Raw genomic sequence first — 15,596 nt, forward strand, 5'->3', positions numbered from 1 at the left:
TCGGAAAGGCGCTCTCCCACCCTGCAGGATTCAGGACACTTTCTCACGACGGAGGCTTGCTTCCTTATGAGAGACTCTGCACTGCCGTGGCCGAAACAAGAAAGCCCATTTCTGTTTATGTCGAAGCACGAGCTGGCTGGACGGTGCAGCACCGTCAAGTCACCCAGCTCCGGCCGTCCCTCTCCGTGGGCTCCAGCTGTGCCCCTCTGCGCGCAGTCCTTGGTCCCCCCACCACGAAGCCACCGGCGCAGGGGACAGGGACCGGGAGGCCCTTCCCGCTGACAGCACAGCCAGAGCCTGCTCCTGCCCTCATGCGAGTCCCTCTGACCCGTGTGTTAGTTATATCTGCGGTCGCACGGCTACTGCCCCAAACGCAGTGGTTTAAAGCAACAAACGCTTTTTCTGCGGGTCAGGAATCTCGCGTCTCCACCTCCAGTCTCCCGCCAGGTTGCACTGAGCCGTCCGCCGGGGCTGCGCCTCATCTGAAGCTCTGGCCGGGGCAGGACCCAGCTCTCTCGCGAGGTTGTGGGCAGGCCGGGGGCCTGGACTGTCCCTGCCGACATCGGCCTGCGGCTCCCAGACGACACCTGCTTCCCTCGGACCAAGTGTGTGAGGGGACGGAGGCCGCGGGGACGGCAGGGTCTTCCCGGCCTGACCTTGGAAGGGAGGTCTCCCTTCTGTTCCGACAGAGGCAGAGCAATGACGGGGACACAGCCCAGTTAGGGTTTTGCTCAGATGAAACAATGAACACAGGCACGGAGGCCAGCGTTACCGCGGACACGTGGCGGCCGCAGCGGGGCTCAGTGTGCAGCCACGTGCTGTGAGGGAGTCAGGTGACATCATCCTCACTTCTGGATCCAAACGCCCAGCTCAGAGCTCCCTCCACCCAAGAAAGCCCAGGGGGACAGATTTTGAGGGACAAGCAGCAGCCCTGCCCCTGTCGGCATCAGGAGACGTGTACAGGGCTCCCATTGGTGGGTGAGGACCTGCGGTGCCAAATGCCCCGAATCCCATGACTAATTGAACGAGGATGGGTGAGAGCCAGCAGAGCTCGGTGCAGGTCCGGGCACATGTTCAGACTTGGCTGCCCCAGGGCAGCTCAGCCCCCCAACATGTACCACACGGTCCCAGGGAGGGAGAAGGGGGAGTGGAGGACAGGCACTGCCCCCCAGCCTTCCCTCCAAGGGGCTCCCCGTCCGAGCGTGTCCGACCCGCTGGGCCTCAAGGGGGCAGGGAGGCTCAGTGGCCTCTGAGCGCAGAAGGGCATAGGGCCCAGGGAATGGGCTTCGAGCTGGCCTCCAGCACAGGACAGTCCTCAGAGGCAGGGGACAGCTTGGTGGCCAGAGCAGCCCTGGACTGGGGCTCCCTCCCAGCCCTCAGGACGTGCCAGGGGTCCTGGGTTTGGATGGCAGACCCTGAACTTGTCTGTGGCCAAGAGCCGTTTCTGGCAGGAGTTCTGAGTGACTCGGGCCACGCAGCTCTTTCCAGCAGCAGGAACCACATGGACCATGAGAAAATCCTCCAGCTCAGTGACCAGCACAGGTCGCCCCCTCTCAGTCACCGGTGCCCTGATGACTTGTTAAGTACCTGGTCCCAAATGCTGTGCTCAGCACACCCACTGTGAAGGCCCCAACAGCCAGCCACCCGAGCACGCCACGTCCGCACTGCCCCTCCGCTGCTGGTGTAGCCGGGCCTTAGTCTGTCTCAGAGGAAGCCCTCGCCCTGGATTTTTGGTCCCAGATCGTGGTATCTTGTGGCCACACATGGCTTTGGCACAAGCTCCATCCCAGCCCCAGGACCACGGGGCAATGGATGAGGCACCCCGGCGACCCCACCCATCTTTTCCAGGCGACACGGCTGTTCTCCCCGGGGCCGCCTGTGCCCCTGCAGCTGCTTTGAGGCATCTGCACTTGGTGGGGGGGGGAGTTCTACGGCTGTGAGAGAGAAACCTCGAAATCTCTATGCTTCACGTGACAACGTCGCCAGCAGCTGACTCCAATCCACAGACAGGTTAGTGGAGCGTCCAACGCCCTCAACCACGCCTCCAGGTGTGCGGTCAGGCCCGTGTGCCTCCTGCAGAGACAGGAAGCGAGCAAGCAGACAGAGCACAGGCAGTCTACAGCCTGCCCGGGGGCTGTAAGCAGGCATCCCAGGCGGGGGTCTCAAACAGCAGAAACTGCCTTTCCTGCCGCTTGGGGGCCAGACGCCCAAGTGCAGGGAGCCGGCAGGGCTGGCTCCTCTGAGGCCTCCCGCCTTGGTGCGTGGCCGCTGCCTGCTCCCTGTGTCCCCACAAGGCCGTCCCTCTGGGCGTGTCTGTGCCCTAACTTCCCGGGTCCTGCTGGATCAGAAGGCACCGTGGGACCTCGTTTAACCTCAGCCACCCCCGAAGACCTTTTCCAAACAGGAGCACATTCTGAGATCCAGGCATGAGGCCTTCATAGGAATTCGGGGTGTTACTGGCCAGGGTTCTTCCCAGTTAACTGAAATTAGTAAGAAGCCAGACAAGCAATTTAGGCTGCAGCAGGCACTGAAAACAAGCACCAGCTTCCCTCGCCCCTGAGGGGGTGGGGGCTGGCCTCCTACGTGGGGGGGGTGTCCAGGGCAGGGCAGAGGGCTGGCTTGGGTGGTATGCCCCCCCCTTTAGCTGTGCCGTGTGCAGGGGGCACGCGCTGCCTTTGCTCCTGGCTCCTCCAAGCGGCGGTTGGGCTTTCGGTCTTTTGTGCATTTTTTTTGCTGTCCACGATTTCCCCCCACGTGCACGAGTGTCCCTTACGGTTTGTCTGTGTTTTGTGTCTCGAGAGGACATTTGTCCAGGTGCAGGCATGGCAGCTAAGGTCCCAGCCTGTCTCAGGGGACACCGTTCAGCCCATGACACATTCTGAATCACATCAGAATCAAAGTCACAGCCAAAGCCGCTGACCCGGCCCACCTAAGGCAGGGTGGCTGGGAAGCACCCCACCTGCAGCCCCCTCCACAGGCGTGGGGAGCAGGGTCACGGCTCAGCTCTGCACCAGGGATCCTTGCCATGGGCTCTCCTTCTCCGCATCGCCCTATCGTATCGGATGGTCCGGAGCAGCAAATTACAAGCCCCGAGGGTGCTCCGAGGACTGAAGTCATCAGCTCCCTGCTGCATCTCTACCTTGACGCGTGATGGAGACCAGACACACATCGCCAGCGCCTGGCATCTCACGCCTAATGCAGAAGGCACCTGCGGAACTCGTTACCCAGAGACAGTAACCGCCGCCACGCTGTCGTCACACACAAGAGTAAACAGTCCAGCTGAGAGCCTGGGGGCGCGGGAAGCAGAGAGTGGCCCCCATGTCCCACACGGAGCGTTCCAAACACCTGCTGCATCCCGATCCTCGCCCTCTGACGCCGCAGAAACGTCAGCCCTCCCGAGCACTGGCGTTCCAGATGTGTCTGCGAAACTCTAGCTGGTGCCGGGGTCAGCCCTGACGAACCTCAGCTTGAACCCCAGCGGGTGAGGCTCAGACGCACCTAAGCGCCCATTCCAGCCGCCGGCTGGTTCATGGAGGACACGTCTCAGGAGACGGGTCCGCGCACGTTCGGGCTTGGAACCAGCTTCCCAACCTGACCCCGGGTCGTGAGGGATTCCTGCCAGTACCGTGAGCTTCAACCCACCTGTGAACCGGAGCAGTCTTGGCAAGAGAGGGTGTCAGTCCAAACGAGAGATCGCCTGGCCCCTCAGGACCCCTTCACGAGTGTCTAGCGGCTGTTTTACCTTCGGAGGCCAGGATCTCGGGGTGGCCTTTGGGGCGGATGGTCAGACAGGGAGCTTCCCCACGCGCCTCAAAAGGCTCCCGGTCTGCTTCGGAGAGCAGAGGTGGAGGGAGGGAGCAGAGGCTGGTCCTGAAAACCTGACAAATGTGTGTCCACACTTCCGCCTCCTCAACAGACACGAATATCTGTACAACTAGAAAGACTTCGCTTCTGCGCACCAGACTCACTAGAGCGCGTGCACACCTCGCCCCCACGGCGGTCACTCCCGCTTCGCTGGCAGAGTCTCACTCATCTTTTTAGCGGTTGCAGGGGTCTCCGTGTTGCACATGGATTCCGCTGATGGGACCTGCCGTCTGCTGAGCAGTATTTACTTTGTAGACCTCTTTGCCATGGGGAACAGGCTGCTACATTGTCTTTAGGCAGTTCTTTTCTTTTTTTTCTTTTTGCCTTTTTGCCTTTTCTAGGGCCGCTCCTGTGGCATATGGAGGTTCCCAGGCTAGGGATCGAATCGGAGCTGCAGCCGCCGGCCCATGCCACAGCCACAGCAATGCAGGATCCGAGCCACGTCTGCAACCTACACCACAGCTCACGGCAACGCCAGATCCTTAACCCACGGAGCAAGGGCAGGGATTGAACCCGCCACCTCATGGTTCCTAGTCGGATTTGTTTCCACTGTGCCATGACGGGAACTCCTGCCCTTGCCTTTGAATGTCTTCAAGTTTGCCGAGCTGTGAGCTTCCCCAAGTGGAAGTAACTTCCCCAGCATTTCCCTTAGTGAATGTTAGCAAAGTTGCTGGGTTCCAAAGAGCACCTGGCCGGTGACGGGAGCAGTGCTTGTGGGGCCCTGGGAGTCTGCATTGGCCACGAAGTGGGCCCTGGGGACGGGGGCGGGGCAGGGGTGGTGTGTGCTGGGGGCGGGGGCGTTCCTGGAACTCGGCAGGGGACGCGGGCGGCAGCCTCAGGAAACGCTGATCTAATACACTGATGATACCTGACCACACACTGCCCTTTATGAAGCACCTGGCACAGCCAGGGCAGGTCCCACTACTGGACCCAACGTCCCAAGGAGACCCTGAGATTCGGGAGACGGCACGGCTTCCGAAGGTCGCGCTATTACTGGAGCCCCGGAGGTCAAGCTGGAACCATCCCCCACCCAGGCTCCTCCACATGCTGAGCCCGACCTATGAGAGCTGTTAGGAGGGTGGGGGGATGGGAGGGACTCAGGGAACAGGCACTCTGCAGATCCCAGCCCGTAGCTCCCTGGCCCCACCTGCCTCCCTGTGAGGCCCCGCCCCCTGGTGCTCCACCCGCTGCGGCCCCGGCCACACCACGGCTCAGGGCAACGTGGGGTCCTTAACTCACTGAGCGAGTCCAGGATTGAACCTGCATCCTCATGGATGCTACGTCAGGATACTTCGCTGAGCCACACCGGGAAGGCCGGGTGAATCGTATTCCGTCACATCGCACACCACATTCTGCTCATCCGTTCACCCATCAATGGACACTTGGTTGATTCTCTCTTCTTGCTGTGAAGAATGCTGCTGTGAACATGTGCAAACATCTGTGACAATTCCTCTCTCAGTTCTCTCTCAGTTGCATCATCATATGGAAATACTGTGATTAATTTTTGAATTCAAGAATCTTCTAGGAATTCCCTGGTGGCTCAGTGGCTTAAGGACCTGGCATTGTCACTGCTGCAGTGGCAGTTAGATCCCTGGCCTGGGAGGGTCTGCATTCCACAGGTGCAGCAAAAATAAAAAATAAATAAAAATAGAAAAGACTCTTCTAGTGACCTAGGGAGACAGAACCGGCATACGAGAAACCATCTGAGCCCAAGTCGCAGAAAGAGCTCCACTTACACCCAGAACCTGGCAGCTGCAAAGCCCCACCGCCCCCCTCCCCTGGGAGGCCTTGCACACACACCTCAGTCAGACCTTGGAGCCTGCAACAGTGGGGTCCGCGTGGAAGGTCCTCTTTCTAGTCTAAGGTGCAGATGGGCCTCACATCTCAGCATCTCTAAACCAGCTGCGCTCGGTTTGGTGGTGTGCCGAGTCCTCGTGCAGCATTTTCTCCTCCCTCCTGGGACATCCTGCCGCAGCGGGGGTCTCAGGCTCCAGGCACCGGCACCACGAAGATGAAAGCAGCAGAGGAGCCATCACCACGTTCCTTTTCCTTCAGAGGTAGGGGGCATAACCGTCAGGGGAGCCAAAGGCCAGGAAAAGAGATGCCTTGACCCCCTGGGAAGGGGCAGGGGTCTGCGCGGGATCATTCAGGATGGAGGGGGACCCAGCAGATCAGAGTCCAGGGGACGGGGCCAACTCCTAACGGAGGCTGCAGGAGGGGGGCGCATTTTCGTGTGTGTTCCCCTGATCAAGTTTCAGAAGGGAATTAAGTCAGTCAGAGAAAGACAAACACCACGAGACTGCCCCACACACATGTGGAGCCTAAAGCAACAGCAACAACAACAGCAGAAGCCAAGCTCGTGGATCGCTAGATAGTCAAGAAGCTGTCCAGAACCCGCAGGACCCTCCGGGCGCAGGACCAGCACGTGAAGGGGCGACATCCCTGCCAGGATCCCAGAGCAGGGCTCGGCCCTCGCAGGCGCCCGTCAACTCCCCCTGAGCTGCGCTCACAGCGCCTCTGAGCGGGTCCAACGTGCTCCCAGTGGAAGCGGGGATGCTCTCCCGACCAATCCTACATCAACAGCGGTCGTGGAGAACAGGCCTTGGAGGCTGGGGCCGAGGAAAGGCAGTGCCTGGACATCTGCCGATGGGCAGGTGGCCGTGTAAGTGTGTGCGCGTGCGCGTGCAGGGTTACGGGGGAGGGGCCGGCTGAGACAGGAGCCATCAGTTACCTACTTTCCCAGAACTGGCTCCAGGCAGATAATGGCACCACGTGGCCTGACCCAAGGCTCCAAGCTCAGTTGCCTGAGCTTAGTTCCAAGGCCGTGGAATGTCCTCTCAGCCGCTGGTCCCAAGGGGCCTAGAATAAGGGGCGGGAACGAGAGGGGTCCCCGCTAGTCCTCTGATAACCCCCAGTGTGGCTGCTGGAGAGAAGGAAAGGTGGGCCTCGGGGTCCCCAGAACTGGCCTGAGGCCTCGCCGGCTGGCCGTGACACCAAGCGCGTGTGACTTAACTTCTCCCGGCCGCAGCGCTGAGATCGTCACACCCTCCACATTTCAGAGGTTCCTACACTTTCTCTGAGGCGGGTGCTGCGCAGAGCACTCGGCCACCCCGCAGCTTTCCTGAATAATCAGATGAGCTGCAACCTGGCCAGAATACCTATAACCAAGAAAGCCACAGAGAAACTCTGCATTGAAAAAGGAGCATATTAGCATATAATTACCACGTTAATCAAGAGGAGAAAGGAGGCAGCGTGCTGGATTGTAAATGGTAAAACGAGTCCAAAACTCTGATGCGGTTGCCAGTTGTCAGGTGTGCTCGCAGGGCGAGCGAGGCTTGCTCTCAGACTTTCAGCACCGGCAGCCCATGTGTTCACTGTCGCGGGTCTTGACGTGGGATTTCTCCTTCGGATGCTCGAAGACGAAGCGCTGCCCTTGGCGTCAGCGACTCAGAGACACAGAGCTCTTGCCTTTCTTCTCACTGTGCGACGACGCAGCACCGTAAACACAGAGAGGAGAGCTGGGAAAACCGCAGCGGGAAGGCCGACGAGACAGACCTGAAAGAAGTTAAACCTAAGTGAGGGCTTGGCTGAGCCGTGGGATAAAATGCCGAAGGACATCTGGCGTCGAGGCACAGTCTACGGCACAGGAAGGGGCTGATCTAGAGAAATTCTGTCAGACGGCTGTTAGATTAGGACCTTAAGCCTCCTAAGCAGCTCAGTCAATGCAAATCCAGGGTGGGCTGACCTCTGCATGCCAACGTCCTATCCTTGCTTTTGCCTGGGGCACCAACCTTCAAACATTGAGGGTGGTGCAGCGACGGCAGAGGAGATGGTGGTGGTGGTGACGGTGGTGGTGGTGGTGGTGGTTGTGGTGACGGTGGTGACAGTGGTGGTGATGATGTAACAGTGAAGGTGGCTGTAGTGATGACGGCGGGGAGGAGGGTGGGGGGACGACAGTAGGGGATGGCGGCGTTAATGGTGGTGGTGTGTGTGTGTGTGTGTGTGTGTGTGTTAGCTACAACCATTCCTTAGAGTAAGCAAAATGACGCGCCCAATGCTCATTAGAAAGGATCCAGCGGACAACACCCCAAGTAAAACATCAAGTTAAACAGACCACACTGAGAGGTTTTAAGACGGGTTTCCCTTTCAAGCGTCCCGTTCTCTCCCCACCCCTTCCCCTGCCTCTTCCTTGGGGCGACCGTCAGCGCAACCTTCGCGTCTCCGCGTTTCCTCTGCGCTTCAGTCTTCACGAAGGCCGGTGCGCTTTCCGAAGGCCAGTTGCGACCCCTTGGCTTGGGCGCGCCCTTCTCCATCTGGAGGGAAATAAGACACGTGTGATCACACAGGGGCCCGCGTTCCACTTGACCGCGGGCCGCCCTGCCCTGTGGAGGAGCAGGTGTGGTCTTCGGGGAGGACGTTTGAAATCAAACCCATCTGTTTGAATTCATTGTGAACACGGAGGTTCCGAGCCCTAAGTAAAATGGAAAAACGATGTTGTGTGGTTTTCAGAGCAAGTCGAATGGCCCAAATCACGCCTATCGCCTCATCCCAGCACAAACACGGTGTCCCCTCATCTCCCTGGGAGCCGTTCGCAAATCAGTTCCTTCCAGACTTGGGCTCTTTCATCTTCTTCCTCAGCTCCCCCTTCAGGGCAGTCGCAAATCTCTGATCCAAACTAAGTCTCCTGGCAAGTACATGCCGCCAATTTGTTTTTTAAATTACATTTTAGACCCTGAGGCCCAAAGAGAAAACACCTGGGAAGCAGGCAAGTCTTAGAAATGCACTGAGCAGCTTTAAAAATAATTCAAAGGAGCTGCATTCCTGAGCTGAGGGTTTTATTAGCCGATGTTAATTCTCAAAAAAATATATCCCAGCAGCTCAGAGTGCAAGCACACTAAGGTTTTGCTATCGAATGCTCGAGAGAAATCTTGAAAACAAGGCTTTGCCCACTTGACTTTTAGGAGACCAAAAAAAAAAAGTCAGCATAAATGAAATAATGTTGGCATTGTGGGGGGAATTAACAATAAAGAATAAATGCCTTTCCGTGGAAGTTTCTAGAGACCATGGCCGAGAAGCCCCTTCTCCCATACCTGCCACTGTTCTGGGAATAGGGCTTTTTTTCAAAGGGAGCTGCCCGAGGACCCTCCAACCAGCAAGCGGCCATCGGCAGCCCTGAGACAGGGCCACCCGCCCTCCTCAGCTGATGAGCAACAGTGGGACGGCGGCTACGTTGCACGCCAAGGGCCGGCTCAGGATGGGGAAGCCTGTTCTTTGAGGACTGCCGCACGTGCCACCAAGGCCCCTCTGCCCCGAGGGAGCGCGGCATGGCCAACGCGGCCTGTTCACGGCTGGAAGCGCGTCCCCTGCGCCTCTGCCGCTGTCCTGCAGGGAGGAGAAGGGCACTGGAAGCAGACCCTGCTACCCCGGGGCCTGGAGGGACCTGGCGAGCTGGGGAACGACAAGCACGGTTGGGCCCGTGAGGGTCAGGAGCCAGGAAAGGATGTCGCAGACAGCAGGATGGGGCCCTCCGCCCCCACTTCTCCTGCTCCCTCTCCTCTCCTCCCGGCTCCCCTGCCCCTGCCTCTCCTCCCACCCCCGTCTCTGGGTCTCTGTCTCTGTCTCTCTGGGTCTCTGTCTCCTTCTGTCTGTCTGTCTCTGTCTTTCAATCTCTGTGTGTCTCTCCGTCTCTCTCTGTCTCTCTGTGTGTCTCTCTATCTCTCCATCTCTCTCTGTCTCTTTATCTTCGTCTATCTCTGTCTTTCAATCTCTGTGTGTCTCTTTCTGTCTCTCTGTCTCTCCATCTCTCTCTGTCTCTGCCATCTTTCTCTGTGTCTCTCTCAGTGATGGGGCAGAGACGGCTGCTCCCGCTTCCTAAAGCTCGGCCCTGTCCCAGCCCAGGTTCTGACCGGGTCTGTGTGGTGACTCTGGTTTCAACTCCCAGGTCCTGGGGCGAGCTCCTTGCTGGAACCGTGCGGCTGTGACGTTAAAGATAAACGTCTGACTCCTCGGGCGCCGTTTCCTGGACGCCTCTGGCAGTAAAGCGTCGGGGGCCTGAGCAGTAACGAGTTGTAGGGCCTTGGTCAAGGTCCTTGCCTCTCTGCCTCTGTCTGTAAGATAGATTCAGGAACCGAACCTATCACACAGCCGCCGGGAGAGTGAACGCAACGGTGAGGGGAGCAGTTCATGGTGCTCTGGCACAGATGCCCACGCCATCCTAGGGCCACCGGGAGGCCACCGTCTGGCGGCCGCCTGAACGCGTTTGCTCCCGGAAACATTAACCACGGCTGCTGGGTCCCCATGAACCAGTCAAACCTTTGACACCCACCAGCCCAGTCATGTCACCTTGTGCCCAGCTCGTGTCCCATCTGCACAACCGCAGGGTGCCCCAGCCGTCATGTCCCCCACGGGCTCCTCCAGGGCCGTCCCGTGGAGTGTGCGGGAATCTGAAACACGCTCACCCGCATCCCTCTCCCCCTCGGCCACTCAGGTCCCGCTTTGACACCCCCACGCTGCCAACACGCTGCCGGCCCAGAGGTGCCGGTCGCTGCCCGGCGCAAGAACCTGCCCTTGGAGAGGGACGTCTCTCCAGATCCCACAGGACCGACGTGCCTCCCGTCCCGGGGCACACGCTCCCACCCCGCCTCCGCCCCAGCGCTGGCTGCGCACTGCGGACACCACGGACAGACGCACAGGTGACTGTGGCGTCTCCTCCCCATCTCGGAGCAGCCGACGACTCGTTGTGAGTTACGTCCCCTGCAGCTCCAGGGCTGCTTCTGCGAAATGACTCTGAACCCCTTAGTGACGTGGTAAAGATCAAATGAGATCACGTATTTAAAGTCCTAGAGATTTCCAGCTTCTGAAAGTGTCAAAACTTTATACCAGACTCACCTCCCTGCCAGCACCAATTAGAAGCTTTGAATGGAAGACAGATGCAGCTACTCTGAGGCACACAGAGTGAGACCCGCCTTTACCCACTGTGTCCCCTTGGGCATCTCCTTACAGGCCCCCGGGGGCTGCGAGCCGAGCGAAACAGCAGCCTCTGGGGCTAAAAAGGCAGAGGCCAGAGCCTGGGCCCGCACGGTGACTACGAATCAAGGGCAGGAAAGAACTCCAGAAGGAACGGACCCAGCCGGGGCTCGATGCCTGCTGGCATTTGTCATGCCAACGTTTTTCACAGGAATATCACCCGACCTGGAATTTCTATACCATGTCATCCATAGTGTCCAATACACCATAAAAATTTCTTCACATGAAAAGAAGCAGGAAAATATGACCCAAATAGTCAAGAGAAAAAGCAGTCGGCGGTCAGTCAGATTCACAGATGGCCCTAAATCAGCAAAAAGAGACATGGTAAGAAAGTTTCAGGGTGAGATGGATATACAGATAAAGAGTGAGGATTTTAGGAGAGAAAAAGAAATTCTAGGAGTTCCTGTCATGGCGCAGTAGTTAATGAATACATCTAGGAACTATGAGGTGGCGGGTTCGATCCCTGGCCTTGCTCAGTGGGTTAAGGCTCCGGCGTTGCCGTGAGCTGTGGTGTAGGTCGCAGACGCAGCTTGGATCCCGCGTTGCTGTGGCTCTGGCGTAGGCCAGAGGCTACAGCTCCGATTAGATCCCTAGCCTGGGAACCTCCATATGCCGCGGGAGTGGCCCAAGAAATGGCAAAAAATGACCAAAAAAAAAAAAAAAGAAAGAAAGAAAGAAATTCTAAATAAATAAATACATCTCCTAGAACTGAGTGCTAAATATCTGCAATTTTAAACAAATCTTCGCAATGCAGAATGGTTCAAATTGATGACTCTTGGAGTTCCCTGATGACCCTGCAGTTAAGGACGGGGCGTTGTCACTGCGCAGGCTGGGTCCCTGGCCCAGGAACCTCCACCGGCTGTGGGCGTGACCAGAAAAAAGAGATGAATGACCTTGAAGACAGAAAACTTCAGAAATTATCCAAACCAAAGAACTGGAAAAAACGATGAGAAAACAATGAATAGAGCCAAACTGCCGTGTAAGAAAGTCTCAGGCGGTGTAACCTGTGTGTAGCTGGAGTCCAAGCAGGAGAGAAAAGAGAAAATGGGACAGAAAAAATACTCGAAAAAGTGCTGGCCCGAATTTTTCCTAATTTGACTAAAAACACGATCCCCGGATGTTTCAGGTGACGAAGTCCCAAGACAGATAAACGCAGGTAAAACCTCACCTCGGCCCTTGATCCGCGAGTCGCCAAAAAGTCACGAGAAAGAAAAACACGGTTATAAAGAAGCGGAGAAACAGGACACGTTAAGGTTGCCGATGTCTCCTCAGAAACCCTGGAGGCCAAATAAAGGGGACTGACACCGATAAGGGGCTGAGAGGAAGTAAAACGCTGAAGTCTCCGGCCCCGAAGACACCTTCCAAAGCGAGGGCCACACAAGGAGCTCACCCGAGGCGCGTGGGAGCCGAGCGCAGGCCGTGGAGACAGGCCTCCCAGGAGCCGCGTCGGGGGACGGACGGGGTTCCCGGGCGGGAGAGCCGGGGACAGCTGAGGGACGTCTGGCCCCGGAGTGCGCCCAGCCTGACGGCCAGGGACAGGGAGGCCTGGAGCCGCCAGCAGGGAGCACAGGCTGCAGAGAGAAGCGCGGTTTTGCCTGACTTCTTACTCCAATGAGGCAGGCGGGCGGCACCGGGCTGAGCCTGTGCCCTGCGCCAAGGTCATGGTCCCGGCAACTTCTGACTCGGGACAGAGCTCTTGACAAGGCTGTGCCGCTGAATTCCAGGGTCTTCAATGTCCGCTTCCCACCTCACGCATCCTCGCCCTCGGGAAGCCCCCGCGGCATCTTAGAAAACCCCCATCACCAGTCAGGACACGCGGGCCTGCGGGGTCACGGCCCAGAGCCACCTCTGCAGACATGAGCCCTCCCCCGTCCAGAGGGGGCGTTCACCTCCTACCCTCCGGCCCTGGGACCGGTTCAATGCAGTGGGAAGGGCACGTGGGCACGGGCCTGGACCTTCAGAGGGCTTGGTCTTTAGGGTTGTGGGGTTAAGGAGTCTGATAATCCTGCCGGAGAGAACCCCAAGAGATAAAGGCTCAGCCAGCCCCCAGGCGGGGCCAGCTGTCCCTTCAGAGGCGTCAGCCACAGAGGGAGGCCAGCCCCACCAGGCCTCCAGCGGCCGGCCGCTTTGGGAATGACCCTGGCGAGACCACAGAAGCTCTGCCCGGCGACCCTGGACCACACAGCAGAACTGTCAGTAAGCAAGTGGTTGTGAACTTAAGCTACCAAGTTTGGGTGGGTTATTACTCGGTGATAAATAACGGATACAGGAACTACAGAAAATTGATTCTAAATGGATTAAAGCTAAAATTTTTAAGGACTGAATACAGATCTAGTCCCTTTTTCTTTTTCTAAAGAGAATCAGAAAGATTCTATTACAAATGAACTGCCCAGCAGGCAGCACCAGCATATTTCACACCTACTGGACCAAAAACTGGAAGGCACAGAGCTTGCAACTTACTGAAAGAGCATCTTCACACGAGAAACTGCACTCGACGTGATCGCTGGTAATGGTGACATGCGGGCCAGGCAGGGGGTGTGGTGAAGTCAAACTGGCATCCGAAGGCAGGACAAGAGAAGATTGAGGATGCTCCTGCTGTGACTCAGTGGGTTCCCAATGCGACTAGAGGCCCTGAGGATGCGGGTTCCAGCCCTGGCCTCCAGCAGTGGGTTAAGGATCTGGTACTGCCATGAGCTGTGGTATAGGTCGCACAGGCAGCTCCAATCAGACCTCTAGCCTGGGAACTTCCATACGCTGCAGGTGCAGCCCTAAAAAAAAAAAATTAAAAAAAGAAAATTCCCCGTGTGTGTGTGAGTGTGTGTGTGTGTGTGTGTGTGTGTTTGGGCCTCCTCCCTCCTACCCCCGATGAGCAGCGTGCATGTGCACAGCACATGAGCCAGAGCATGTTCCCGGCACGTGGGCCAGAGCCCTCCAAGGCGGGACGCCTGGCAGGACGCCTGCTCGACTGCAAAGATCAGTTTTGGTCTTTCATCCGATGCTCGCACTGTAACTCCTTCAAAGCGTAACGCTCTCCCCCAGCTCCGCAGGGCCTGGCGACTCGCTGGTCTTTGTCCGCACCTCCCTGGATTGTGTATCCCTGGTGGACTTTATGTAAAATACCAGCGCAGCATTTTGCTGTACAATCCTTTGTCTCAAAAATGAATGCTGTGTTTGTTTCAAGTGCACAGCAAAGTGATTCCGTGACACATCCTTTCACATGTGCACACGTGCAGCTGGGGTCTGGCGTTGCTGTGACTGTGGTATAGACGGGCAGCTGCAGTTCTGATTGAACCTCTGGCCCAGGAACTTCCATATACTGCAGGTGCAGCCGTAAAAAAAGAAAAAAATAAAATAAAAATTGCTTTTAAAAGAGCAGAATTGACAGGTGGATCAATACCAAAGTCCCCGTGGGTCACCCTGCTCCCGAGTGGCAGAGCAGGAGACAGCAGGTCATTCTCTGGTCTCACCTGCACAGCACCTGCTCGGTGGGGCAGCCACCGTGGGCCCTATTTGGGCTCAGCCTCACTGTGACCTGGCGGACTGCATGCACGTAGCCTCGGCCTCAAGCCCTCAGAGGCACAGGGCGCCTCGAGCCTCACCATTGTCTCTAGGATTCAAGAGGCTTCCAGAACCACGGAGAGCCCCCATCAACACCCTCCTCGATTCATGCCGTAGATTCCTGGGGCTGCTCTAACGAACGCCACAGGCTGGAGGCTCACAGCACCGGAATTTGCTTTCCTGACGTCCTGAAGGCTGGCAGCAGGTTGGTCTCCTCTCTCCGCGGCTTGTGGACACAGCCTCCCTGCGTCTGCCCCCCCCACCCCTCCCCCCGTGCTCATGTGTCACGAGGACACCAGCCACGTGTCCCAGACACCTTGGTCGCCTCTGTAAAGACCCTGTGCCAAAGGCAGTCACGCCCGCGACCTGGAGGCTAGGGCCTCCTCAGATGGAAGGTGGGGGCAGAGAAGGCCAGCTCAACCAAGACCCCGGAAAGTCTGCCCCCCAAAGCTCACACCGGCTCAGTCTTGCAAGGTCAAGGCTCTTGATCTTGCTCCCCAGACCTCTGCACAGCGGAGCGGCCTCTTCGAAACTCACGGCATATTCTCACGGCATATTCAAAACGAAACTCCTTCTGGTTTTCCCAGCGAAACACTCGTCGTTCTAAGGCTGATCTTATCAAAAGGCTGTGTCAGCACAAAGCCTTCTGGATTTGCACACGGGACCCACAGTGTCAAGAAGAAGCTGGCCTGCAGCCTCCTCCTTCTGGAGCGAGTTGACACCCAATACCCTTCACAGCGCTCTTTTGCAGCTTAAACTGTATATTCCCCAAGCCCCCGGCTGAATGCATAAGCTGAATCGGGGCCGGGGGTGCGCAACTTTGAATAACGCTGGCTCCGTCTGTGAAACCCTATACGGCTTTGTCGGTGACCCAGACAGTAGTTCTTGCCCCCAAATAATGGTTTGCTTCTCACATTAGGCTTATTAGCTTGACAGAGGGCCAAAGAGTGCAGACTCAAGAATCTGAAAGGACCCATCTTCCCAGCAAGGCCCTGGCAAAGCCGCCAAGGCGTGGGAGACGGAAAGGGCTCGGCTCCGGTCCCGCGTCCCCTGGGGGGCAGGCCAGGCGCGCACGCATTTGATGTGGAAATAGGAGCCCTGGGGTCCCGTTGTGGCTCAGTGGGTAACAAGCCTGACCCGTATCCGTG

General features: G+C 57.6%; 1 long non-coding RNA gene across 7 annotated transcripts in view; it reads right to left on the minus strand.

Annotated features, from left to right (window-relative positions):
- The window catches only part of LOC106504293 (uncharacterized), a 93,364-nt gene that overhangs the window by 6,311 nt on the left and 71,457 nt on the right, over positions 1 to 15,596 (minus strand). For 3 of the 7 annotated variants that reach the window (XR_014809435.1, XR_014809437.1, XR_014809438.1), the window contains 4 exons: positions 8,076 to 8,177; positions 7,087 to 7,419; positions 5,665 to 5,913; positions 4,168 to 5,267 (listed from right to left, as the gene is read on the minus strand). This is a non-coding gene — a long non-coding RNA (uncharacterized LOC106504293). Of the gene's footprint in view, positions 1 to 4,167; positions 5,283 to 5,664; positions 5,914 to 7,086; positions 7,420 to 8,075; positions 8,178 to 9,770; positions 9,972 to 15,596 lie in introns of those variants that run through there. The other 4 variants (XR_014809432.1, XR_014809433.1, XR_014809434.1 and 1 more) reach the window with 3 other exon arrangements.

This window comes from Sus scrofa, chromosome 7 (genome assembly GCF_054392235.1).
Source record: "Sus scrofa isolate SSC_HxYL_T2T_F1_AM1 chromosome 7, Sscrofa_HxYL_maternal_Yorkshire_Landrace_v2.0, whole genome shotgun sequence".
Lineage (NCBI taxonomy): Eukaryota > Metazoa > Chordata > Mammalia > Artiodactyla > Suidae > Sus > Sus scrofa.